The following is a 27,226-nucleotide window of genomic DNA, read 5'->3' as shown; positions in this document are numbered from 1 at the left end:
ACTGGAAATGGAAGATTCAAGAGCCATTCCGTCAAAGCCAGACGAGGCAAGTCTGGATTCCGGCAGGGACCCTGCATTAGCAGATCCTGCCATAGAGGAAGAGGATGCGTCTCTGGCGCCGGAAGCAAGGACTGCCATATGCGTTTCCCAGTAAGCGCGGAATTGCCTTACCTGACATCTCCATGCATCCGATTGCAGTCCGGGTCCCAGCATCACTGTTAGCAAGCTCAGCCGTGACCCACCGGAATCACCAGCTGTTACTGGTGTTGCGGCCAACAGGTAGATGGAGTCGCAGCATGTGCATCTTAATTCAGACGCTAAGTACTGCCAACCCACAAACATAGAAAATAAAATGAAACAAAATAAAAGCTTAGGACTGCCTGAGCAGTCCCCTGTTACAAAGGTGCGTTTTAATCCTGCTGCACCAAACAAACAACTGAAGGCCTGTGGCTTAGGCCAGGGTATATATGGAGGAGGACCCGAGGCATCCTGGGAGCTGAAAGCTTTAACTGTTTGGTGCCTAGATTTCTCCAACCACATTATCCCCATGGTATCCCTGTGGATCCCTAAGGACCCTGAAGAAGAAGAAAAAATATTTTAATGTGCTGCAGCTGGGAATGACCATTGACGGATGTTCCATCGATGGTCGATGGTTTTCCATCATTGGTAAGAAGTTAGCAATGGTGAGCCATTGATAGATTTCCTATGTGCAGTGCACGCACACATGGCTCCTACACATGTGCATAGCGGTGTCGGCACTCACCATCAGGGATCAGCCACCGATGTTTGCCATCGGTGCCCACCCATCAATGGTGAAACCACTCACCATTGCCATCAATGGTCAACCCTGGCTGTAGCTGCATTATAACATGTTGGATTTTATAACTAAAGGACAATAACAATATAGCTTACAACAAGTGATTTACAGATTCAAATGTTCTCCACTGCATGACAGTGACCTTAAGACAGTGCAAAACTCTGCAAGCTGGAAGTAATGATTTTGCTTATTTGTGGAGCAAATTGTTTAGGAAAGGAAGCAGTGAGACAGCGTATTTCCCATCTCATATACAAGCTATTGCAGGAATGATGGGCACTTGCCTGAAGTTTTCCTGTCCAATGAGGTGAATTGCTTTGTAGGCACATGGTGTGGCGTGCTCAAAATAACACAGGACCTGCCACTGACTAATGCTGTATCTTCAGTGGTGACAGGTTGACTCAACTTCATACAATCATTTTCCCAAAATTTCAGGATAACTCATCCAGGATTGTCCTCTTGGATAAGCACTTCAGTTTAATCAGGATTGTTTTATTTCAACCCCTTTTCCTCTTGGACAATATCCATTAAGAGGAGACAGCCAGGGCTGGACACTCACACAGATTTCTAGGTAATTATTGAAAAGTATATACTTGTGAACCTTAGCTGCAGCTTCTTGTTAATGAATGCAAAATGTATACAAGATCTTCCTAACATGCTGGTCCCCAAACACTTACCTGACTTTCAAGTGCGTAGGACTGTAAATTTACTGAGAAACGCTCTTTATAAAAATGTACTGTAATATGTTTGGTGATTTTCCCTGACAGCCTGTGTTGTGAATTAACCCTACTAGCAGCGTTACATTTGCTGCTGGTTAGCAATACAATTTAATACGATTATCCATTAAAATAGACCATGGATTTTTTTTTTTTGCATTTTAATAAAGACTTACTTATACTGGGCTGTGTAAAATGACCCAGCCGATTATATTTAGCCCAATGTGATTTGCACTGTAGATTAGAGTACACAACAGCTGCAGTGGTCGTATAGGAAAGGGCAGAGCTCCTGGGGACTCAGTCCCCTTCCATCTCCGGCAGATCCATGATTAACAGCAGCAGATGTTTAGCCTAGGTAATGTAACCCTCATTAAAATAGCAGCACTCCCATCATTGTACAATGCTGGGAGAGAAACGGATTCCAACGCACTTCCACGTAATGTAAGATATGCTGCTTTCATTCTGCATGTAAATATGTATACATTTGTCAAACACAACTATTTATGAATAAATCAAGTGCAAATTTCCCATTTTTGAAGCACTCCCTTCCCACAACTCTATATTAACCTTTTCTATAGCATCATGCCTATGCATCTTTTGTGGAAGTGCTTGCAAACAGTTATTCGAGAAGAAGGTGGAGGAAATATTTATAGAGAATTAGTGGGGGAGAGGGTTGTACAACTTATGCATTTGTTATTAATGACATTACCTGCATTTGCCAAGAGACAGTTGCAGCTGATAGAATCCCAGATGCATAATACGTCAAATTCTCTTCCAAATTCTCTGTTGCGGTTTAAGGAAATAGATTATTTTAAATCAGTTGTATATACCAAAGGGTAATATGTTTAAATTCTTGGTGTTACATTTTCTGCTTTAGGAGAAAATCATACAACACATCAGATGATTAAAAAGTATGCAGTGCATGTTTACTGCTCTTTCCAAAATGTAATATTAAGTGGGAACTGTCACTCACTAATAGCATAAACACACACAAAGTAAGGGGAACTGTAAGTAATTGATAGTTACCCCCTCTCAGAGTACAGATGGGAAACTGTGTCATTTTAATTTAAACAATAAAGGAAAAATGGGAAACATGGTTGTCAGTCTACGAATAGAGAATGCACAACAAGGAGCACCCCCCCCCCCCTCACAAACACTTGGGGGCTGTTTTCTGAGTCGCACGCAGGTTTTCTGAGTCGCACGCAGTGCCGATGTCAGACGCAGTTGAGCTATTTTTTTCTTCTGCGCATACGTCTAAGGCGCACTGCACATGTCATAGGGCTGGTGTAGGTTCCAATGGCGCATCTGATGGTGGTGTGTAAACAGGCGTATTTATAATACCGCCGCAACACCCTGCACCCATACTTTTTTTTTTTCATACTTACCTCTCCAATATCCAACGGAGTAGCGCTACAGAAAATGCCTGGAAAATGTCCGCCACTGCCATTTTCCAGGAGTTTTGCGTATGCGAAGTAGGAAATCACCGGGAAGATGGCTGCCGCATCATTTTACCGGCGATCTGTGCAGTAGACTCCGGGTAAATTCTACTGCCCGGAGTCTACCGCTGCTGTCAGTTCAAAGCCGAGGAGACAGGAGGGACCCCGAACGGTGAGTGAACACGGGCCCCCTCCTCTCTTAGGAGGCCTGTAGGCTCTTCCAGATCCCATTTGCTGTTTAGAATAAAAAATTATTTTCTTTTTGCTTACTCATACTTGCCTACTCTCCAGGAGGCTTCTGAAGCTTGGGTGGCGCTCCCATCCACCTGGGAGAGTGGGCAGGTCTCCAGCTGCCCGCTATCGCCTGAGTGAAGTGGGTGGTACAGGTGGTCAATTACTTAATTCACGTGGCCCCACCATTTACAAATCTGATAATCGTGGCATTGCCCAGCAGGGGATGGGCCACAGTGATGCAATTGTGTCACCAAACTATCAGCACCACCTACCTCTGGCACGATACACCACCCCCACACACAATATCGACTTGGCTGCTCCCATCGGGAGAGGGCATCCCAAAGGTCGGCAAGTATTTACTTGCTTCGTTGTAGTCCAAATACAAAATAAATAAGTAGCCTAATTAAATAAAATGAAATATCAATATTAAAAATTACTTCTTTTTTACAGATTCTTATGTATACCAGCTGCTGTTTTGTTATGGATTGGAAGCATGACTAAGTGTTACGGGTATATTTACTGTACAAAAGAGTTTTTAGAAGTGGAGATGTTGCCCATAGCAACCAATCAGATTCTAGCTATTATCTTCTAGAAGGTGCTAGTTATGTGTTAAGTAGAATCTGTTTGGTTGCTATGGGCAATATCTCCACTTTTAAAAACTCTCATTTTAGTAAATATATACCTTAGTGTTTAATTTTTGTATCTTACAATTTTATCACTATATATTTAATATTAATGACTAGATTTCTAATTATTTCTGGCCTGTTACTTGATTTTATTATATTTTTGTTTCTGTATGGCATGATACTTTTCTCTAAAAATATATATATATATTTTAATTACTAATTGATTTACAATCATCTGAAGCAAAATGGCTGCACACTGGATTAACCAGTACTGTTCCCTGCCTCCAATCACCATTCTGTGTTAACAATGAAAACCTGGCTTTAATCATTCTGGGACTCTCAAGCAGGTGTTGCAGGGACCCCTCGCCATTAAACTAGAACACAGGTTCTCAAACTCGGTCCTCAGGACACCACCTGTGGATCTTTTAAAATGTGTCAGAGAGTAATACATACATACACCTGTGCCCAGCCAGGTGACCTGGAAAACGTGACCTGTAGGGGGTCCTGAGGATCAAGTTTGAGAACCACTGAACTAGAACCACTAGGATAGCAAACTCGCCACTCCAGAAGTCCCGATCTTGTTAATTGACCCTGACCTTACAGGATCAAGAAGCACTTTCTAGCTCTCAGAGGGGGTATGCTGTTTTTGGATATCATGTTACAAATACAAGCATTATACTGTCCAGTTACAGGCTGGTTTTCATTCTAGCAGGGGAACCTCATGTTTATGTTCTCCCTGTTTTAGTGGAAAACAACCAGGACGATGTAGTCCAGAGGCTGATTTTTATCTCTAGCACAGTGTGCCCATGCAATTGGTCTCTCCCTTATAGAAAAAAAATCTCCTCTAGCTGATTGGGATTGAAAGGGGTTCCTAGTGGAACTCAGGGCCCGATTCAGACCCACTCGCTAGATACGTTCGCAGGCAGCGAAAGTATACAAATCCGCGATCGCACAGCAAGGCATTAGCACGCCCACTATGTCTTGGCGTGCGATCGCGGTGTGTATGCAGATGCCCACCAGCCTGTCTTAAGACGGAAACGGTATGAAATAACGCCGGCCGCATGGCCGACAAAAGCAGAGTTCCCAGCAGCAGAAGCCCGACAGTGCTGGAAATCCGATCGTTGCTAAGGTACCGTATATACTCGAGTATAAGTCGACCCGAATATAAGCCGAGGTACCTAATTTTACCACAAAAAACTGGGAAAACTTATTGACTCGAGTATAAGCCTAGGGTGGGAAATGCAGCAGCTACTGGTAGTAATCCCCCCTCTGGTACTGTCCCCAGTAGTAATCCCCCCCTGGTAGTGCCCCCAGTAGTAATCCCCCCATGGTAGTGCCCCCAGTAGCAATATCCCCCCCTGGTAGTGCCCCCAGTAGCAATATCCCCCCCTGGTAGTACCCCCAGTATTAACCCCCCCTGGTAGTGCCCCCTGTAGCAACATCCCCCCCTGGTAGTGCCCCCAGTAGCAATATCCCCCCCTGGTAGTGCCCCCAGTATTAACCCCCCCTGGTAGTGCCCCCAGTAGCAACATCCCCCCCTGGTAGTGCCCCCAGTATTAATCCCCCCTGGTAGTGCCCCCAGTAGCAACATCCCCCCTGGTAGTGCCCCCAGTATTCCCCCCCTCCCTGGTAGTGCCCCCAGTAGCAACATCCCCCCCTGGTAGTTCCCCCATTATTAATCCCCCCCCCCTCTGGTAGTGCCCCCAGTAGCGATATCCCCCCCTGGTAGTACCCCCCCAGTAGAAAGAAATGTAAAAAAAAAAACACCTGGAACCGCGCTCCTGGTCCCGACGCTGCTACAGGCTCCTCCGCCGCTTTGCATAATGGGAGAGACGTCGTCATGACGACGTCTCTCCCATTACCCACTGCGGGAGCCGGAAGATGGCTCCCGCAGTGGGAGCAGCAGTAGCCGCTGAGAGTCTGACAGACTCTCAGCGGCTGCTGATTACACCAAACACATAGCTGCCGGCTCCGGCGGCTGTGTGTTTAGCAGTGTGTAGTGCTGACCGAACTCCGTCCGGTCAGCGCTATACACGCGGTGCAGGCTGTGTCACAGTGACACAGCCTGCACCGCGGCCCGCATGGTACGCTACTCAGCAGCGTACCATGCGGGCATGACTCGAGTATAAGCCGAGGGGGTGCTTTTTCAGCACAAAAAATGTGCTGAAAAACTCGGCTTATACTCAAGTATAACCCTCCTTAGGGGTGCCTAACCCTAACATCCCCCCCAAGTGCCTAACCCTAACCCCCCCTTCATCGCTGCCTAATCCTAAGTCCTCCCCGGGGTGCCTAACCCTCCCTCCCCCTAGCCTAACCCTCCCGGGGGGGGTGCCTAACACTAAGTCCCCCCCGGGTGCCCTAAACCTAACCCTCCCCCCCCGCGCGGCTGTCTGCTCACGGCGCCCGGCATCCCTTCGATCGGGATGCCGGGCGCCGGTCTCCCTGCGTCGGGGAAATGACAGGTTTCTAGATATAGACGCCCGGTCATTTATCCCACGCCGGGCTAAAGCAGTCGGGAAGCCAGCTGTCGGGTTTCCGGCAGCCGGCTTCCCGATTGTATAATCTTAAGATGCCCACTTATGCACGTCCTCTCCAGGATGTGTATGCAACCATCAGTAACATCGAGTACCATCGGAAGCGAACGCAGCACTTGTGGTTGACCATACCCTACTGCAAGTGCTTCAGTGTGTAAAACAACCATGTGGCGTGTACTATGACACTGCGTCTTAATTATGCACGCCTCTGAAACGGTGCTAAGATGCTCAGGCACGCCTTTGTTCGCACCACCACTCCCCCGTTTCCAACGACCATCCCCTGTTACCACCCACAAACGGCTTCTCCTGTCACTCATTGTAACAAGGTTGCTGTGTGCAGCGAGCGAACACTTTCCGGTTGCATGGACTAGTTCGCGCACGCACACTGCGATGCATACGCATGCGTACATTGCAAACATCGGCAGGTTGCGTGCGAACGCATCCTAGCCAGCGGGTCTGAATCGGGCCTTCAGCCCAAATTTTCTCATTTCTCTGCAATTTGGTCTTTACTATTATTTTATTATTTATATTTTTTCATTTATAAAGTACCTTACCTGCAGCACTACAAAATCTCTGTAAATCTCAAGAACATTGCCAGTCTAACAATAGTGAACATACTGCAGGGGTGTGCAGACTGCACCACGTGTCACCCTCCAAGGGGGTGACACCAAAATGCCATCTCCTCCTCAGTGACAGGGAGCCGGGCGCTGCACACTAACATCACAGTGCAGCACCCGGCTCCCAGTCACTGGGAAGAGGTGACATTGCAGGCAGAGTCTCTGGGAGCAACCCGGCATCTCCGGAAGTGCTGGGCACATCCTCAGAGTGATGACACCGGTTGTGTGCCACAAGGCCATGCCCTCCCAGTGAGGTCACGCCCCCTTTTTAGTGGCAGGGATTTTCTTGCCGCACTGGGTGTCACTGACCCAGTGCCACCACTGCATATTCTAAGAGGAAGATTCAGTGAGCCACGATGTTCCATCAGAACCTCTTACACTAATACAACATGGGTTATCCATAGTTTTCCCTCTGGACTGCGGGCAGGGCGCTAAGAGGGCTGGCAAGGTGAAAATGGGGAGTGTGAGTGTCACTGTGACACACTTGGGGGTGTGAGCACGGCATCTGTTCACCGTGCGGGGAGAGCTTGGGGGAAGCCCAGCATCTTTGTAAGTGTGCACGGCTTCTATTCACCCGGCGGTGATCGGTCACCGGACCTATATCCACCCGGAGGCACAGGGGGAGGCTGTTTCAGTGGGGCATCGCTGAAAAGGACAGGGCGCATTTTGCCTTTTTAAAATCATGCAGGGTGTGGTGCCCCACTAATTCAGCCTAGCGAGAACACTAATGCAGGCAATTAGCAAAAAATTAAAAAGGTTTCCTCCTAGTAATATGCTAGAGATGAGCAGTTTGGTTTTGCTGAAAAGCAACACACCAGAACTTTGTGGTTCCAAGTCGAACGAGGTCCCGGCTCAGATCACTTTGGGGTTCCTGACTCTGGTCTTCTTGCAAAGTACAGAACTCTGTGTTTGTTAGGGGATGCAGTCAGGATACCGGCGGGCGCTATCCCCCCTGCCGATATCCCGACACTGACAGGAGAGTTAGGTTTAGGGTGCGGGGATGGGGGGGTTAGGTTTAGGCACTAGAGGGGGGAAGTTAGGGTTCGGCACGACTAAGGGAGGGTTAGTGTTAGGGGGGGGGAGAGGGGAGGGTTAGGTTACTTACAAGCACCAGTTGGCAATTAGGTCCGTCAGGGTTCCGTTGTCAGTATTTGATCCGGCGGCTGTTTAGCTGCTGGCATTAAATACCGATTCCGTTTGAAAGTGAACTTGTATTGAGCTGCAGTTACAACTGTTTCCATAGATGTGCTATATTCTTTTAAACTGTCATGTGTTTGTACCGGTGCCCGGTCGATTAGTTTAGCCAGTCAGTTTGCTGCAGCTTTTGGCCAATATGGGTGAAAACAATATTGTGAGCTATGAGGTGGACACAAATGACTGGAAATTAAAGTTCTTGATGTTAATAATACTGCAGGAACTAAAACAGGCACAAATTACACGATTTTAGCTTTTTTGTCAATTTTTAAAGAAATTCAAACGCAAAACTGAACCTAAAACACGTCAGGGTGTTTGTTTTTTTACAAAACCAAAATACGATTTAGACCCAAAACCAAAACACGGTGGTCTGCACACATCTCCAATAATTACCTACTATGTGTGCACCACATATCGCTGAACCTGAAAGTGTTGCATATTTTATAGTGTAAAATATGTAACAATCCCAAAATACCAAGTCTTGGTAGTACTTTTATGGGTTACGCTATCAGCAGCAGTATTTTTCTGCAAGTCTATTGTAAGTTTATTTCATGTTATATGCTTTGTGTAAGGTCAACCACAGTCACTTCAGTGACTTCATCCACAAGAAATTGTTGTACACAGAAATTAATATCTCAGCCACTTGGTTAAGATCATCATCTACCGATGATAACTATCAGTGAGGAATTTATCCTTCCCATTGCCCTTCAGCAGCTTAAAGTTTATTTTCCATTATTACTTGTTAAAAGTGATAGGGCCTAATTTAGAGACGCATGTAATCCACACGCAATGTCGAAGTTGACGTAGTGATTATTTGCAACTGCGCATGTACAAGAATTTCGGAGAACCCTTAAGGCACATGTATTATATACAGTATACAAGGTGTTGTTGCAGTCGGGTCAGATGGTATCAGAAATGAGATGGAAAAGTGATGGCTGGTGACAGGCAGTTGGCCACTAGTGCAGACAAACATGATCCAATCAGTGGGCGTGCTATGGGAGTTTCAATGCAAGCGGCTGTATTCCCAGATGTACAGCTGCAGGCATAGGATGCCATGGTCAGGCTGAGAAACTGCACCTGCCACAGGGCTGGTTCCGGTTTTGATGGTGCGACTGATGGTGGTCTATAAGAACGCACCGATCGGTATTATGGCGTGCACGGGTGCTAACAGTGGGCATCTCAGTTCTTGTAATTTCAGCTGCACAAATGTACACAAGGGAAGGAGTTTGTAGGCCATTTGTATAACCTTGCAGACAGGTGACCGCCAATAGACGCTGCTGCATGTGCTTTTGCGTGCGACTCAGAATCAGGCCCATAGGGAAAATGTAAGCGCCAGAGAGATGCGGCATCAGCAAGATTCTAGAGAGTCTGCACATTTCTCAAAATCAGGGATAGTTTAAAGGGCCTTTTAAATTATTTTTGTTTAAAAAAATGAGCAGAATGACTGGAATCTCGCCAATGCCTGCATCTCTCAGGCTCTTACATTTCCCCCATAGACTTCCTGAGACAGAAGACTTTTCCTTCCAGACATGGAGTACGTCACAGAAGTGCAGAGCGAGGTGTTTTCATCTACAAAGGGCAAAGTGGATGCTCTGCAATAATAATAAAACATTGGATGCACTGTGCACCTTGATTTGTACCAAATATGCATAAAGTTGTCCACAGAGGGTATCAGTCTGAGGAAATATGTTGTGAACTTCATCAGGGACCATGTACCAATATTTTGTAGGCATTCTGCTGGATTGCCACTTTGGTTGAAAATTCCCAACCTTCCATTAAATGTTATTTTTACATTTTATTCATTTATTACCAGTTATTTATATAGCTCACACATATTCCACAGCGCTTTACAGAGAATATTTGGCCACTCACATCAGTCCCTGCCCCAGTGGAGCTTACAATCTATTTTCCCTATCACATGCACACACTTACACATTAGGGTTAATTTGTGTTGGGAGCCAATTAACCTAGCAGTATATTTTTACATTATGCCTATGTGCTTTTTTAGTATAATGGGCAATGAGTGGTCATTTACACTGAGGACACAGGGGCGGATCTCACCCTTGATAATTATTCTAGCACCAAAGCGGTGGGGGAGGGGGTCATATAGTCAATGGGGAGGAGGCACAATGCTTCTTGCAGCTCGCCTCGCTATAGAGGCACCAGTCCTGCTCTGGCCAGTAGTGGGCTGGCTTGCACTATTTTATGGAAACCTGAGGCCTGAGGTCCTCCTGTTAGAGTGGAAAATAACGAAGGGCTGACGAGATCTGAGACTGGTTGATCATTTGTAGGATTAGTACATCTGTGCCACGGTCTGAGTGGAGGTAACTGTCAATCACTTGGAATTCTCCAATATTCTCTTGCATGTATTAATTCAGTAAACAACTGAGTAACCTTATCTTATTGTACATAAATCTCTGCAATAATTTGGTGTTTAATGCTAACATTACATCTGGAAACACAATACTGCACGGGATACGCAATTCCTGTATTTGAGTTGCCACTCCCTCGGTTGCCACCCAAAAAACGGACCATGCCTATCAATCACTTTGTGAATAAATCCTCACTGCGACCAGCAGACCATCGCGGCACATGCACAGTATGACTTATACACATGCACATTAGAAAAAAAAATTGGCCATTTGTAAAAACATCAGCATTTCGACCGTCTCTGAATCAGGCTCAAAAATGGCAACCAATCGGCTTCATTTTACAGGCTCAGTTTGAAAAATGACAGTAAGAAGCTGATTGGTTAGTATTTTATCTCTCTCCACTTTATCTAGCTCCGTTAAATCTCCTCCAATGCTACACACGTATTTGTATGTGTGAGAAATGTGTGCAGTTTTTTTTTTAATGAAAATTATTTAGTCTAATGCTGTAATTCACTCAGAATTTAAAGTCAATGGTAACTGTCAGAATTAAACCCTGTTGAATGTATTGAATTTGCAGCCATTTGTTTTCTTCAGAATCACTGTATTGTAATGCAGAGGTACCAGTCCTGCTTTTTATTTGCATCAGTGGCGTCCCTCCCTGCGGTGACACCTGGTGCGGGGAGGGATACCATGCGCGCCGCCAAGAAGGGGGCGTGGTCTCGGGGAAAGGTGTGTGGCCTTGGAAGGGGTGTGGCCTTCCTTCCCAAACCCGGTCCCCAGTCCGTGATTAAACTTATCAATGGGGTGGTGGGGGTGCCAGAGTTGCGGGCAGTGTCGGCTCCCTCACTGTCACAGGAGCCAAGTGCTGCACTTAATGCTACGGTGCAGCACCCGGCTCCTGTCACTGAGGGGGACCCTGCACCTTGGTGTCACCCCCTTGGCGGGGGACACCCGGGTGTGGCCTGCACCCCTCTTGTGGCGCCACTGCTTTGCATGTTAGTTTGTTTTTGCCTGTGAAATTATTTGCTTGGTTATAGAAGAAAAATAATAATAGTAAAAAGCATGACTACATGTTATTGCTACCATTACAAGAAATAAGCATTGTTTTGAAACGCAAGTACAGATATTTGCCTCAAGAAGCTCAACTACATCTACCTTTGTGTATGTGACCCCTGCTCAGAGTGGTCTTATGCAGAGTTGAACACAAGTAATTGTTCCGAAATGCATATTTACGTGTTTATGCAGAGTTGTATGCATGTCCCATATTCATATGGTTTCATAGCTGTCATGGTTATCTGTACACACATGCACAAGGCTCATGCATCCTTGGTACAAATGATCTGTCTGAAAACAGTCACATTTTCATGTGCATGCTGCTATGCATGGCCTCATAGCCTGCAATTCTGTTGATTAATTTAGTCTGTTTGAAAATGCTCTGTAAGGCCCATTCCAAAGATGCACCTGAGATACATACATGCATCACCTCTACGCTAGTCAGGTGCATGTGCAGTGTAAATACAAGATATGCTCCTCAAACGGACTTGCATTCAACTCTGCATCATCCCCAATATATAATTCATGTTATTACAATGTTTTTTAAATGAATTACATTTTTCACAAAATACATGAATTGTAGTTTTTTTTTAAAACTCATTACATACTGTGTATACCTCAATGGTGGTGATCAGGGTAGGGTGCTGGAGAGGTGTTGGAGACAGCCTAGCGTTTCATAAGTACTAGATACCAGGGGTGCTGAGAGGGGCGGTATGGATTACCCAGGCCCCGGTCTCTGTAAGAGTATGACTATGTTTACCCTACAGAAAATCACCAGGAAGTGTAGTGTTGGCCTATTTGTAGCTTATATTCGGTTGGTTTTGTTGTCGGTTTTTTTATCTGTTTTCTTCGGAAATGTAATAACCAACTACAAAACCTACTGACATCACTGTCGGTTTTCAATTGATACTGAAAACTGACATATAGTAAATACACATATTTTAGGCTCAGACTTGCCGTCGGTTTTAAAACTGACAATTAGTCATTTTATCCCTTAGTTAGTGTGCTCAAGCTGCAAACTAGCAGAGAAACGGGTTGGTGTTCTACTTTTATTTTTGTCAGGGTAGAACAAGCACCTTATGCTCTTTTGGACATTTAGGTATGTATATATTGGAAGGAAATTATCCTTCCTAATGGGTGTGCACAAATTAGTTTATAAACACAGGTATGTATTAAAACATTTAATTAGACAAATCACAAATATATTGCAACATGCATATAAAAAAGACTGTTGTCTATACAAAACATTAAAACATTGAAACTATCAATATGTATTAACTGAACCCCTGAGTTATAATTGATATCTGGAACTCCAAAGACTCTTTAGAAAAACAGTCAGTTATAATCCAACACTCCAGATAGATATGCAGCTCTTTAATCCTTCATAGAGGATTTATACTATTAGTCAGGATATTTAATCCAGGTGCACAAGGGAAAATATAAAGTAATTTCCTTTTGTTTGTTTCCTCCAAACAGTGTAAAGCAACTCTGGCCCTGATTCAGAGCCGGACGCTCTGACAGAGCAATCGCTCTGAATCAGGGCCGTCCTTCCTGATTTTTAGAGCGGCCTCCTGGCCGCTCGTATAGCTGTGGGTGACCACCCACAGCTATAGCGAGCGGCCAGGAAGATGGTCGCGATGGTCAAGACCATCGCGACCATCGGGCTTGCGACGATACCCTTGTGGTAGGGTCTCGTTGCCGCAAGCCCTGGAGTGCTTTCGGCTCAAACAGCCGAAAGCACTCCCACTGACATCACTTGTGATGTCAGTGGGGCCGGCCCCAGACAGTAGGCGTTCCCATGGGAACGCCTCCATCTGGCCACGCCCCCGGAACGCCCACCAAAGGGGGCGTGCTGTCACTCACCATTGACAGCACACCCCCTTTGGTACGAGACCCGGAGTGACGGCTTGCCCATCGCAATCCGGGTCTCGCGCATGTGCACTGGGCCACCATCGACCCACTTGCGAGCGCTCAGTGCTCGCGAGCGGGTCTGAATCAGGCCCTCTATTAGATTTCTGGCTTATTCCACATGATTATAGCCAGATACAATATGCAGGAATACTGTAGATGGTATGTGGAACAAGTGAGTAGTGACAGTAGAGCAGCTAGCAAGTTGCATGCTACTCACAGATCTCCCTGTGCAGGTCAGCGGTAACAATCAGCGCCGCTCCCGGGGCTTCCGGCTCTCGCTGCTACACACGCTGTTTAATTGGAATGCTCCTTCCAGCAGGCTCTGGGTTCCCGACTTGCGATGGAAATATAATTCGGAGCAATGTTTGGGAAACAAGATTAGAGTCCAAACTGATGGTCTATATAGTGCAGGGGACTCAGATTATTGTGAGTCCCAGGGTGAAGTCCTTGACGCAATTCTCCATCAATTTAGCGTGACGGTTTCCTCAGAAGATGGATAAAAATAGGGACTCAGTTTGTGTCTATTTCAATGTAGTTCATCCAATGGATGTCCTGCATCAATCAGCTGATAATTACAATCTAAGATTAAACACCTGTGTTTAGTTCCTTTTACCACATCCAGGGCCGGACTGGCCATCGGGCACTTCTGGCATATGCCAGAAGGGCCGATAGCCTAAGGACCGGCTTGAAGGGTGAAGCAAAAGACCCCTGCCCTCCACCCAACAGCTCCGAAATCATTAAGCTTTCACGGAGACGGAAGGGGTGGAGACATTGATGGGCCGGGGAGAGACGGAGGCGTGACTCGCAGCACGCCCCCTTGATTAAACCATGCCCACTTTACACGCGAATGCAGGGCGGACTGCCAGGACTGAAATACAGCCCCAGCCCATCCCTGACCACATCTAACAAATTATTTACATTTAATCTATAAAAAATAAATAAATAATAGATTAAAATAGAAGGCTTGACTAGAGTATTAATATTTATAACAGTTACAATATGACAAAGGGTCAAAATATATCTTTATGGCATCACTCGAACAAAGTTTAAATATAGATCTATTTTCTGCCCCATGTCTTATAAGAGAGACAGCAGAAATTGGTGTTTTAACTAGCTGCCCAGTTGCTCAGTCAGTAAAACTACTGTCACATTCAACACCAAGACCTGGGTTCGAATCTTGATTACTGTAGGTCCATACATAATAAATAATTTTTATGGGCATTTTTAATTAAATGTCATCAGATGGTATATCATCCGTTTATCTAAACTATAAACATATTACTAATAGAGATATAGATACTCAATAAACCAGGGGAAATGGGAAAATGTAATTTGAGCACAGGATTTCAATATAAGTAAGGATACGTAAATAATATCAAAAAGTCCACGATTATCATAATAAAACCAAATACTGGGTACACAAAAAAAGTATATATCTCATGTGGAGGTGCTCTCCTGGAGAGTGTAATTATATATGTCAAGAGAAAAAAAGAGGAAGAAAACTCTCTTTTTTTGGAGGCACTCTATTGTGGATATTATATATCAAATAGTAAAAATTAACTTTTATTAGGTATATTTAAAAATAACATTATTGGATCTAAAGCTTATGATCATACCCCCTAATAATAGTTCAAAAACTACCAAGGGTGATATGCAATCAAAAACATGAATCAGACAAAACATATAACTTAAAAGTAATATCACAGATGTAAAGCAAAGTGAAATATTACAAAATAATCACAGCTATAAGCACAAATATTGATGGTAGTATGAGCTTCTGCTAATATATCTGGATATAGATTACAGTGGTGAAAAAACCTGATTAAATGATCTCGTGATTAAACACGGCATAAATAATCAGCAAATAAATTATTATGCTAAGATTTTTTGAAACATCAATCAGGTGATATAGTACAATGACCAAATAATGAGATAATGGCACAATGGCCAATCAAGAATCACAGCAGACACACAAGGACACATATATACATACATAAGCTCTTAAGTGAATTTAGTTATGTTGTATATATCCAAAATTATTTATATATATGGGTATTTGATATACAACATCATATAGCAACAATCAGAGGTAGATTACCTCCCCAATGTCTATGGAAATAAACCCAGGCACAGTAGAATAGATAAGAGAAGGGAGAGTGAATGTAAAATAGACTACTCCCTTATGGGATATCACAGCAGCAGCTGCTGCATGTCATTATAATATATCATTGAATGGCACATGAGCGTACTGCCGTGTTTACCCAGGGTTGAGAATAAGAGAATTTAGGCATCTGCTTTTAGGTCGGGTTGATAAGCGGGCCCTGCTGTATAAATATATATATATATATATATATATATATATAGTGCAGGAACCACTGATGACCAGACTCTAATGAGAGTGCCTATAAAAAGATAATAGTGGGAGAGTATTTACTAGTAACACAACACAAAATCGGGATCTGCGTTGCTGCCACTCACATACCACAGGTTTTGGTGAATGGTGGGAAGCGCAAATCGCGTGTGCAGTGATGGAAAAAGTAAGTAAAGCAATAGTGTGGCTAATGCAGGGTAAATGAAGCTCTGTTACCACAAGGCATTGCAGGGTCACTCATACACCCCTGCAGCAAATAGTCACTACACATTCCAGAGTAGAGAGCAGAAGTGCCTGGGTGCTTGCCATGGAGCCAGCATATAGAGGGAGAGGATCCAAAGCTGAAGGTGCTATATATCACCAGCCATTATTTATCATCTTATTTTATTTTATTAATAATATTATTATTATTATAATTTTTATTAATATTATTATTTTTACTTTTTTCATGTTTATTTGGTATCTTCAAAATATTTATTCATCAATTATTGATATGTAGAATATCCAGTAATATATTAGTCTATCCTAATGCAGCAATCTCTGTTATTTCAGCAATGAGGCTAATTTGCTGCATTTTTCAGTTTATTTGAAGTGTATCAATAATAATACAAAAAATTACTATTATAACAATTACTATAAAGTATATATGTAACTAACTTCATAACATATATGAGTCTGCTTTCATGCAGTGATCACTGCAATTTTAGTATCCAAGCTGCTATTCCCTGCTATCATCCCCTGAACGTTATTCTGCTTCATTTACTTAAACACACCTCCTCCCGATGACTCATACTCTCTCTCCTAACTAATGGCCAATGGATAGAGAGCTTACTTTTGACCTATTGGTAAGGCTAATACACTCAATCAACAAGGCACCCGCCCTCCGATTGACTGTTACACAGGACATAGAGCACCTGTGTATTTTCACTAGCCAGCATCTGACTGATGAAGCACACATGAAACGCGCATCTCAGACCCACTAGTCCCGCTGTGTACAGGCGGGACTCAGACCAGCAGCACACTACCTAGCTCCTTCAGCGGTGGTTCCTCTCCCTCTATATGCTGGCTCCATGACGAGCACCCAGGCACTTCTGCTCTCTACTCTGGAATGTGTAGTGACTATTTGCTGCAGGGGTGTATGAGTGACCCTGCAATGCCTTGTGGTAACAGAGCTTCATTTACCCTGCATTAGCCACACTATTGCTTTACTTATTTTTTCCATCACTGCATACGCGACTTGCGCTTCCCACCATTCACCAAAACCTGTGGTATGTGAGTGGCAGCAACGCAGATCCCGATTTTGTGTTGTGTTACTAGTAAATACTCTCCCACTATTATCTTTTTATAGGCACTCTCATTAGAGTCTGGTCATCAGTGGTTCCTGCACTATATATATATATATACATCAGGACCCGCTTATCAACCTGACCTAAAAGCAGATGCCTAAATTCTCTTATTCTCAACCCTGGGTAAACACGGCAGTACGCTCATGTGCCATTCAATGATATATTATAATGACATGCAGCAGCTGCTGCTGTGATATCCCATAAGGGAGTAGTCTATTTTACATTCACTCTCCCTTCTCTTATCTATTCTACTGTGCCTGGGTTTATTTCCATAGACATTGGGGAGGTAATCCACCTCTCATTGTTGCTATATGATGTTGTATATCAAATACCCATATATATAAAATTATTTTTGATATATACAACATAACTAAATTCACTTAAGAGCTTATGTATGTATATATGTGTCCTTGTGTGTCTGCTGTGATTTTTGATTGGCCATTGTGCCATTATCTCATTATTTGGTCATTGTACTATATCACCTGACTGATGTTTCAAAAAATCTTAGCATAATCAATTATTTGCTGATTATTTAGTTATGCCGTGTTTAATCACGAGATCATTTAATCAGGTTTTTTCACCACTGTTATCTATATCCAGATATATTAGCAGAAGCTCATACTACCATCAATATTTGTGCTTATATCTGTGATTATTTTGTAATATTTCAATTTGCTTTACATCTGTGATATTACTTTTAAGTTATATGTTTTGTCTGATTCATGTTTTTGATTGCATATCACCCTTGGTAGTTTTTGAACTATTATTAGGGGGTATGATCATAACCTTTAGATCCAATAATGTTATTTTTAAATATACCTAATAAAAGTTAATTTTTACTATTTGATATATAATATCCAGAATAGAGTGCCTCCAAAAAAAGAGAGTTTTCTTCCTCTTTTTTTCTCTAGAGATATAGATACATAAATTAAGCAGAGACATTATTAATGTATAAAGAATCTAATGATCTCGGTGCTTATATAACACATCAATTACTTCTTTATAGTCCCAATATATAATTGGTTGGAATATTTATATGTTAAATTGCAGCTGCATATCCTAAATCATGGGATTTGTGAATACCAATTAAATGCACTAGAAAGATAAATATATTCAAAGGACTGCGCTAATAAAAATCTCTAAATCGTGAAATGGCAGAAAATGTATAGATCAATCACGGCTCCGTTAGTTATAAAGCAAATTCTTTTATTTACTCACATTTTTATTAGTATATCCTATAAATCTCTCACAATATATGTGAATATACAATCAATATAAAATACAAAATATCCAGCAATAAAATAATGTAAACATTAAAAGATGATAATAATAATCATGAAAAGTCTCTTGTGTGTGCACACATCAATATTGTTGCAATTTTGCATTAAATATGTTTAAAGTTGTGATGATTGATCCTGTTTAAAATTTCCACAATGATATATAAATGGACAGGTTAATTGACAAGCTGAAATGTCACAAGGAAATGTATCCAAAGTACCTGCGGTTTATCTGTTTGGCAAGTGTATCTTTACCCTATTGCAGCAAGTGATAGATCTGGCTTCTCATGTCTCCAAGGCAGCCGCAGGAGTTGTGTTGTCGCTGCACCAGCAATTCCTCCGTCTCCCGTGCTCACCAGCTAGGCATGCCGTGTATTTCAAAACCGGAGCCTAATGAAGATCCAGCAGGTTGTTTTGCAGTGCTCGCATAGGTGTTGCCTAATGTACATATATACACAATATATCCTAACCCAAATAATATTACAGTCAGTCCATTAATCATCTCAGAGGACAGAGGTAAATTAATATACAGAAATGGCTCTTATATAACCAGAGCTACATTAAGGATAACTGTTCAGACGATATTAAGCTCTATATTTTCATTCAAACTGTCTGGCATTAATGTGCCCAGTGCAAAAATCCAATATGCCTCTCTTCTATACAGGGCATTGAACCTATCACCCCCACTATTTGTTTGGGGGATTTCTTCAATACCCTGTAAAGATAACACTCCGGCATCACCAGCATGCTGTTGAGCTACATGTCTTGATACACTATGCAGACAGTTCTTTTTTATAACATTCCGTCTATGTTCCAAGAACCTTACATTTAAGCTTCTGGTTGTGCAGCCCACGTATTGTTTGCCGCTTTTGCAGATAATCAAGTATATAACGAACATAGATAGACAATAAATCTATCAATATTATGTCTATTGCCCATAGTAGTTGATATAAAATGAGTACTTTTGTTGGCAATATATTTACAAGTAATACATGACTGTCTGCCACATTTGTAACACCCTTTTGGTCTAGTAATGAGCCATGAATCCATTTTATTCTTTTGTGCTGGCCCTTCTTTCACAAATAAGCTAGGAGAGAGAAAACTCCTCAAATTTCTAGCTTTCCGAAATGTGACAATGGAGTGTTCACCTACATGAGGAGCAAGGATTCTGTCCATTTTTAGGAGATGTAAATACTTCTGAATTATCCCTTTAATCTCACGTGAACAGCCGTTAAATTGAGAGACAAATGACAATGAATATTGTCGATCATTTTTTCCTCTTTCAAAACTAAAAGAGAGGTTCTATTGCTGTCCTCCACTTCTTCCAATGCTTCCTCTAGTATTCTAATCGGATAACCCTGCTCTAGAAAAGCTGAAGTTAACTCTTCTGTCTGTTTCTTATATACATCCGTACCAGAACAATTCAGTTTTAAACATAAATACTGACCCTCAGGTATGTTGTTTTTCCATTGGTGATAATGGCAACTTGAATAGTTGAGGAACCCATTACAAACAACCTCTTTCCTAAATATTTTAGTGTGTTGGTTGTCAATGACAGAGAGCAATGTCAAGAAAGTTAAGATGAGAAGGGTGACAGGTATGAGTAAACTTTAAACTGAAAGTATTAGAATTAAGATATGCAACAAATAAGGAAGCAGAATGATAGTCCTCATCAAAATGATAAATAAATCATCAATTTATCTGCCATAGAGCACCAGGCTCCCCCCCAAAGCCACCACTCCATATGTACCTGTCCTCAAAAAGACCCATGTACAGATTGGCAAAGCTTGGGGCGAACCTGGTGCCCATGGCAGTACCCTGTAGCTGAAGATAAAACTGTGAATCAAATCAAAAATAGTTGTGCTGTAAAATAAAATATATAGAATTAAGAATAAAAGAATAAACTCAAATCTAATAGTCTCAAGTCCCACATCAGATGCTAAGAATTGGCGGACCGCTTTGACCCCACCTTTGTGGGGAATGTTGGTATACAGCAACGCAACATCACAAGTCATCAATACATATGACTCTCGCCACTTGACACCAGCCACCAGTTGGAGCAAATGGGTGGTGTCTCTGATGTGGGACTTGAGAGTGAGGACATGAATCTGTAGAAAAGATTAGTGGTAAGGGACTTAATTCCCGAAATAATAGGATGACCATGAGGTGCAGAAAGAGATCCAAATTTAGAACTTCTCAGCTCTTTACCAGTAACAGCGGCACACTGGAACTATCCTTATGCTTTTCAAAGACCATCGCTAAATAAAGGGTACCGCTGGAACATTCTACAAGACGGTAATATCTACCTATAGCTGGACTATCAATATCTAAATGGACTTTGACTAGTGCTTATTCAATTCGCACTTGTGCCTACAGGGTTTTTGAATATGAATTTATACATGCATGTACATGATTGAATATTATATGTGCCTATATTCATTTATCCATTTTATTACTGTTTTTTAGATTGATTTGTGTTATTAAATTGTATCATTTATTTATATCAGCGCTGCTTTAGTTATATTCTTTAGTTTGCTCTAACCGTCTGGTTTAGACTGGAGCTGGAGTAACTCATATGGAGAACTGATTGCCCTCAGACCACCTGTAATTAACAGGAGCAAACACTGTACAAGTGTAATCCACAACCGTGTGCAAGCCGTCAGTGTCCAGTGGGGCTTAGGTCTAGTAGCAATCACACTGGTAATGCTCAGATCATTTAGTTTGATGGGAGAGGACTGCACCAAGGGAGTCCCAGGAGATATATAAAAGCCATCGGTGTCCAGCAGTAACTTAGGTATAATGGTAGTTAAGCTAAGTTAATATTAGCTTACAGCTGCTGGATCAAGTGTAAAAGTCTAACGCGTTTCATCACGTCTTTCCTGTGACTTTTTTTTTTGAATGTTTGAAGATATGAATATAATAATTTACTCGCACCCAACTTGCGCACCTCAGAAGTAATTGCAGATGATTTGAGGATACATGGCAAAAAAACATAATTTTAATACTGAAAGATGTAGTCATTACACCTTTAATCCTGAGAGATGTGACATTAACATTGTTGACAATTATGGTGCCGACATTGTTAAAATGGTGACAGGCAACATGTCAACACTTCCATGTGAAATGTTGAAATTGACAGAACGTCGACATTTGGGTTAGGCTGTGGGATGGGATTGTTTTTACATCTGAATAAATATGATATAGCACTACACATTATTGATAATCCTCTTTTGATATCAACATGGTCTGCATGGCACACTTTACATTAAGTGGTGTTTTAACGTTTGTCACTCGTTGTGCCGCCCTCTGCTAGGTAATGTCTACTTCCAAAATGACTTAGCTTCCTCTCTGTTTACACATTGGTCTCATCAGGGTCTCAGAACTGTCTGTCAATTTACAGAGTTACTGTCACGGCATCTTTCAAACTTTTTCCCAACTTCATTCGTGTCTTAACTTTTTGACTACCTGTAATCTTGTTTTTATACAAGCAAAACATTATGTACCACAGATGCCCACTGATTAATTTGATGACAAGCTCAGATACTTGCTGCAGTTTCCAAACTTGGGGGGCCTATTCATCAAACCAAAATTTTTGTTTTTAAGCTATTATTTTCCATATTTATGTATCACTAGTATTCATCAAAAGACAACGCAGGACATATGTCTAATAGCTCCTCGTTAAGTCAGTCTCCGTTAATTTCCACACTCCCCAAACTTTTGTGTGGGGATGTAAAAAGTATTGTATTCATCAAACCCGAAAATCTCAGATTCTCGTTATGTGATGTTTTAAATGAACGCCATCTGTAGACAGCATTCACCCTCCGAAAGACCTTACAAGTTGCCTGTGACTGCATGGCAGCTTCTGTAGCAGTGCGCTCCTCCTCTCTCCCTCGTGTCAGCGCCTGCCGTCTCCTCCATAACTGGACAAATCTAACCCCCGCCGCTGTGTCTCAGGATCTCTGAGTCCTGACATCTCCCCTCTGTCTTGAGCTGCGGGGCCCGCCACTTCATATTGGCGCTACTGCTCCAACAGGGCAATAGTAAGTGTGCTGTATATATTTATCTAATTTAAATTATGTTAAAAATAAAAGGCAAATGTTTAAAAAAAATAATTTGATCTGAAGAGGGCATGTTGCGCATGCGCAGTGCAGTACTATGCCAACGTTAAGCAAAAGATCGGGTAAGAAACATTTTTTAAAGCAAGAATGGCATTTTTTTGGATGTGATACCTATGTAGATGACACTTGATGAATACCACCGAAAATTTTGTTATAAACAATGAGAATTCTAAACTAATGTAACACTTAACAATTTTAAGTGTTGATAAATAGCCCCGACTTTGACTTTGAAACAGGCCTGATGAGAACAGGAGGAAACATGTTAGCATCTTGGTCACATTCAGGGGATAATTTACCACTAGGCCCAAGCGGCCGCCTAGGCAGGTATGGTATTCTTCCTGGAGCTCCATTTGCAGTACCATCCCTAAACTCTCACCCACCCTATGACTACACACACTGTGGGCCTGATTCAGAGCTGAACGCTCTGACCAGAGCGCTCGCTCTGAATCAGGGCCCTCCTCCCTCAACTTGGAGCGGCCTCATGGACGCTCGCATAGCTGTGGGTTACCACCCACAGCTATAGCGAGCATCCATGATGATGGTCGCGATGGTCAAGACCATCGCGACCATCGGGCTTGCGATGGAGACCCTGCGGTAGGGTCTCGCTCCCGCAAGCCCTGGAGTGATTTTGGCTCTATCTGAGCCAAAATCACTCCCACTGACATCACTACTGATGTCAGTGGGGCCGGCTTCAGACGGTAGGTGTTCCCATGGGAACGCCTCCGTCTGGCAGCCACGCCCACCAAAGGGGGCGTGCTGTCAATCAACATCGACAGCACGCCCCCTTTGGTGCAAGACCTGGAGAGACGGCTATCCCATCGCTAGCCGGGTCTCGTGCATGCGCACAACGGAGCTCCCTCCGTTGAGCGCATGCGCAGTAGGGCACCATCGACCCGCTTGCGAGCGTCCTGCGCTCGCGAGCGGGTCTGAATCAGGCCCTGTATTCACTAATTGCAGGAGAGAGTGTAGCCTATCTATGTGCTGCTAATACCAGCTGCTGTAAGGGGAGCAAGGTGCTGTGCGGGGGTGGGTGGGAGGTCTGTGCTGTGAGGGGAGGGGGGTCTGCTGAGAGGAGAGGGGGGTCTGTGCTGAGAGGGGATGGGGACTCTGCTGTGAGGAATCTGTTTTGAGGGAAAGGAGGTCTGTGCTGAGGGGTCTGTGCTGTGGGGGGGTTTTGTGCTGTGAGAGGAGAGCCTCCTGTGCTGTGAGGGGAGACGGGTTTGTGCTGTGAGGGGGCTATGCTGTGAGGAGAGAGGGGTACTGTGCTGTGAGGGTAGTTGCGTTCTGTGCTTTGAGGGAGAGAGGGGTGCTGTGCTGTGAGCCAGACACTGAAGAGGGCAGTATGTGCTGCTGTGAGGGGACACTGGGGGAGATGTATATGCCGCTATAACTCTTCCTGCTTTACCGAGCAAAGCAGGAAGCACTAACAATGAGATGATCCCCGACTGAGCACACAGCACGTCAGCCTAGTGCTGATGCTCTGGGTCTCACTTCCGGCTGGCTCCACTGGGCAGGTTTGGGATCTCACAAGCATCGCAAGATCCTGCGTGCAGCCCCCGGAGCCGGCAGCCACCTCAGGCAGCCGCTGTTAGTGACAGGGCAATGCCAGCTGCAGCTGTCGATAGCTGCAGGTGACGGAACGGTCAGGCAAACTGACTGGTCATACATTGCCCAGCTTATTGGCACTGCTATCTTGTAGCCCCCCCAATAATACATGGGGGAGAATGGTATCAGCACACATAACGTGCGCTGATACTGCTTTGGCATTCACACATCTCCTCCAGAATGTGATGCTATGAGGTGGGCAGTAACTGGGTTAGTGTGTGTGCTGTGAGGGGCTCGGTGTGCTATATGGAGACATGAGTGAGCTGCGATGGAGGAAAGTGTGCTGAATGAGTATGAGCAGGGGCATAGAGAGCCCTGCCAGGCCCAGGTGAAGAGGGGGCATGGTCTAATCATGGGAGGCGTAACCACACCCCCTTGAGGAAAAAAACACTTTTGCAGCGCCGCTTTGCTGGAGAGGGGGTGCTGTGAGCCCCTCAGCCCGGCACAAAACCATTGGAGGCGTGATCAGTGTGATCGCTCCCTCCACAGGCATAGGAGACTGCAGTGGCTGCTGCTCAGCAGCCAAGAGCAGTCTCCCGCTGCAGCTCAGCACACGCTGTGTGCTGGGCTGCTGGGAGCGACGACGGACCCGGGCCCCCGCCGGGCCCCTCAGGACTCCCGGGTAAATAGTACCCGCTCCCCTTCCCTCGCGGCATCCCTGGTTATGTCAGTGTGATATTGAATGAACTGGCAGTGACAGCTATAGAGGGGCAATCAGCGGGGCCAAACTTGGGAAGGCTTAGCAAAAGCTAGCAAAAATCAAGTGTATTATAATACATAGCCGCCGTTTCCAGGCTGCGGTGGACCTTCTCTTCAGGGTGCTGTACCTGGACATGAATCAGGAATGCAATGTAGTGCTATGGATTGTTTGTGGGAGGGGAGGCCTAAAACCAGTATCTTGCCTAGGGCCCTATGAGGTCTAAATCCGGCTGTGGTCACATTGTTCCTGGGAGTAGCCTGAGATCTACCTTGCTGGTCTCCACAGACTATTTCAACTATTTTTGATCCACTGGATGGACTGGATATCTATTATCTATTGCTGAAAGTTTTTTTGCACACTGCGAGTGGACCGGACCTTGGAGTCATATGCTTTTCGGAACTATCCTCGGACCATGTATATGAAGTACGGTAGTCACTGCTAATGTATCCCTTATTAATGGCTATCCCTTATTAATGGCTGGATACACAGGACATCATTCAGAGCCGGTCGCACAGAGCGTGCGGTCGGTCTGAATGAGGGGAGGACGCCTTGAATTTTCAAGACGTCCTCCTTTGCGGTGGTAAGGCTGTGGGTTAACACCCACAGCCTTACGACCGCCTAAGGTGATGGTCAAGACCATCGGGGCTTACGACGAAACCCTAGGGTAGGATCTCCCTTGTCGTAAGCCCCAGAGAGCTTTCGGCTCTGTCTGAGCCGGAAGCTCTCCACTGACATCACTAGTGAGTCAGTCGGGCCGCCCCCAAACGGTAGGCGGTCCCATGGGAACGCCCCCGTTTGGGCTGCCACCCCCCCGGCCTGCCTTCCAAACGGGGCGAGCTGTCAATCAACATCGACAGCTCGCCCCCTTTGGATCGAGACCCGCTACGACCGGCGCTGTCGGTCGTAGCGGGTCTCATGCATGCGCGTGACGGCGCCGTCGTGCGAATGCTCTGTGGGGGGCCATCGACCCGGTCCGAGCGCATCAGTGCTAACGACCGGGTCTGAATGACCCCCACAATCTCTGCAAGGATGTGCGTCCTCCAGAATACGGGACACTGATTAGTATTTATTTCTGCAGATCAACAACTTTGTCATACCTTCAGTATTATATTGCATTAAAGTGTGACATTTAATCAGCTGCGGCAAAGCGTTTATTGATTGCTGATCTCAGATACAGATCTTACTCCTATTTTAACTTTTATTTGGTTTTGTGCTTTTATGTAATACACTCCCAACTATGCAATCTGCTAGGAGTGATTAGTTTGATTGTTCATTTGATTGCTCATCAGCTCATTTCTGCTTTGCCATTTTTTATATGTTATTGTTGTACATGTTTATTGTTATCAGTGTTACTGTTAGCGTAGTTTTGGGTCTACTAAATGTTTTTTTTTTAATACAACTTGTTCAGCTAATTTTTATTAATTAATACATGTGGTTTGCTTTGCACGGCTCTTTGTTAATGTTTTGGATTTATGTAGGATTAAGCATAATCCTGTTAATGTTGCTGCATTGACTCTACATAGTCTATTTGTCTATTATTATTGCTTTATTATTATTTTCATAGGACCACTCAGCACCAGCCATTTGCTTTTTATTATGTCCCCCCAACTTAAAATCTTTCCGACGCCCCTGACTGGCATTACTCAATGGCAAAAACATTTTCCTACCCTGAGTGATTCAATAATTTTACAGGCACTCCTTTATTCTATTCGCATTCTGCCATCCACTACTTACTGTATAAGGTAATATTGTTTTATTTGTATCTTCTCTAGAGGACACCTTTCACCTTGTCGTTTTCAGCTCATAGGTATCATGTCTTCTTTAGAATGTCCTAAATATGCTAGGACAGAAGCAGCATTATATCATTTCTTCTGAGACTGCTTATTTATTAAGAGACTTTGGATTCAATTAAAACAATTTGCACTAGCGGATTTGGTAAACTATTTGCAACCAAATCCCGAATAGGCAATATCTGGTATATTATCGACAGACTCAAAGGTATCTCCTGTCTGTTGAAAACTCCTTTTTTTTTTTTTTTATAATTCTTTATTTTGAGTGATCAATCAAAAAAACAGAACAGAAAGATAAGCAGTAGTGCCGTGTTACATACAGAAAAAGTCCAATAGAGCAAATGTTAAATATCACAGTGTGATCTGGCCCAAAATGGGAACAGGAAGTAAAATAATCATGGGTAAATATTATTAGGCACAAATAGGCAACCAAATTTTTAAGTGAGTAAGAACTTATACACAACAATCGTAGTACAGGCATTATAAAGAGGAATGAATGTAAGGAGTGGAAG

The 27,226-nt window shown here is 43.7% G+C and overlaps 1 protein-coding gene across 11 annotated transcripts in view; it reads left to right on the top strand.

Annotated features, from left to right (window-relative positions):
* The window catches only part of MYPN (myopalladin), a 243,536-nt gene that overhangs the window by 90,083 nt on the left and 126,227 nt on the right, over positions 1 to 27,226 (top strand). Inside the window, exon 1 of one of the 11 annotated variants that reach the window (XM_088476293.1) lies at positions 1,180 to 1,385. The exons of 9 other annotated variants lie outside the window; for them this stretch is intronic. The gene's annotated coding sequence lies outside the window, so the exon portion shown is untranslated. Of the gene's footprint in view, positions 1 to 1,179; positions 1,386 to 1,952; positions 1,972 to 27,226 lie in introns of those variants that run through there. One more of the 11 variants, XM_088476285.1, reaches the window with a different exon arrangement.

The sequence above is a fragment of the Taudactylus pleione genome, unplaced genomic scaffold (genome assembly GCF_031769625.1).
Source record: "Taudactylus pleione unplaced genomic scaffold, aTauple2 ptg000016l, whole genome shotgun sequence".
In the NCBI taxonomy this organism is placed as follows: Eukaryota; Metazoa; Chordata; class Amphibia; order Anura; family Myobatrachidae; genus Taudactylus; species Taudactylus pleione.
This window is presented reverse-complemented; position numbering and strand designations above follow the sequence as displayed.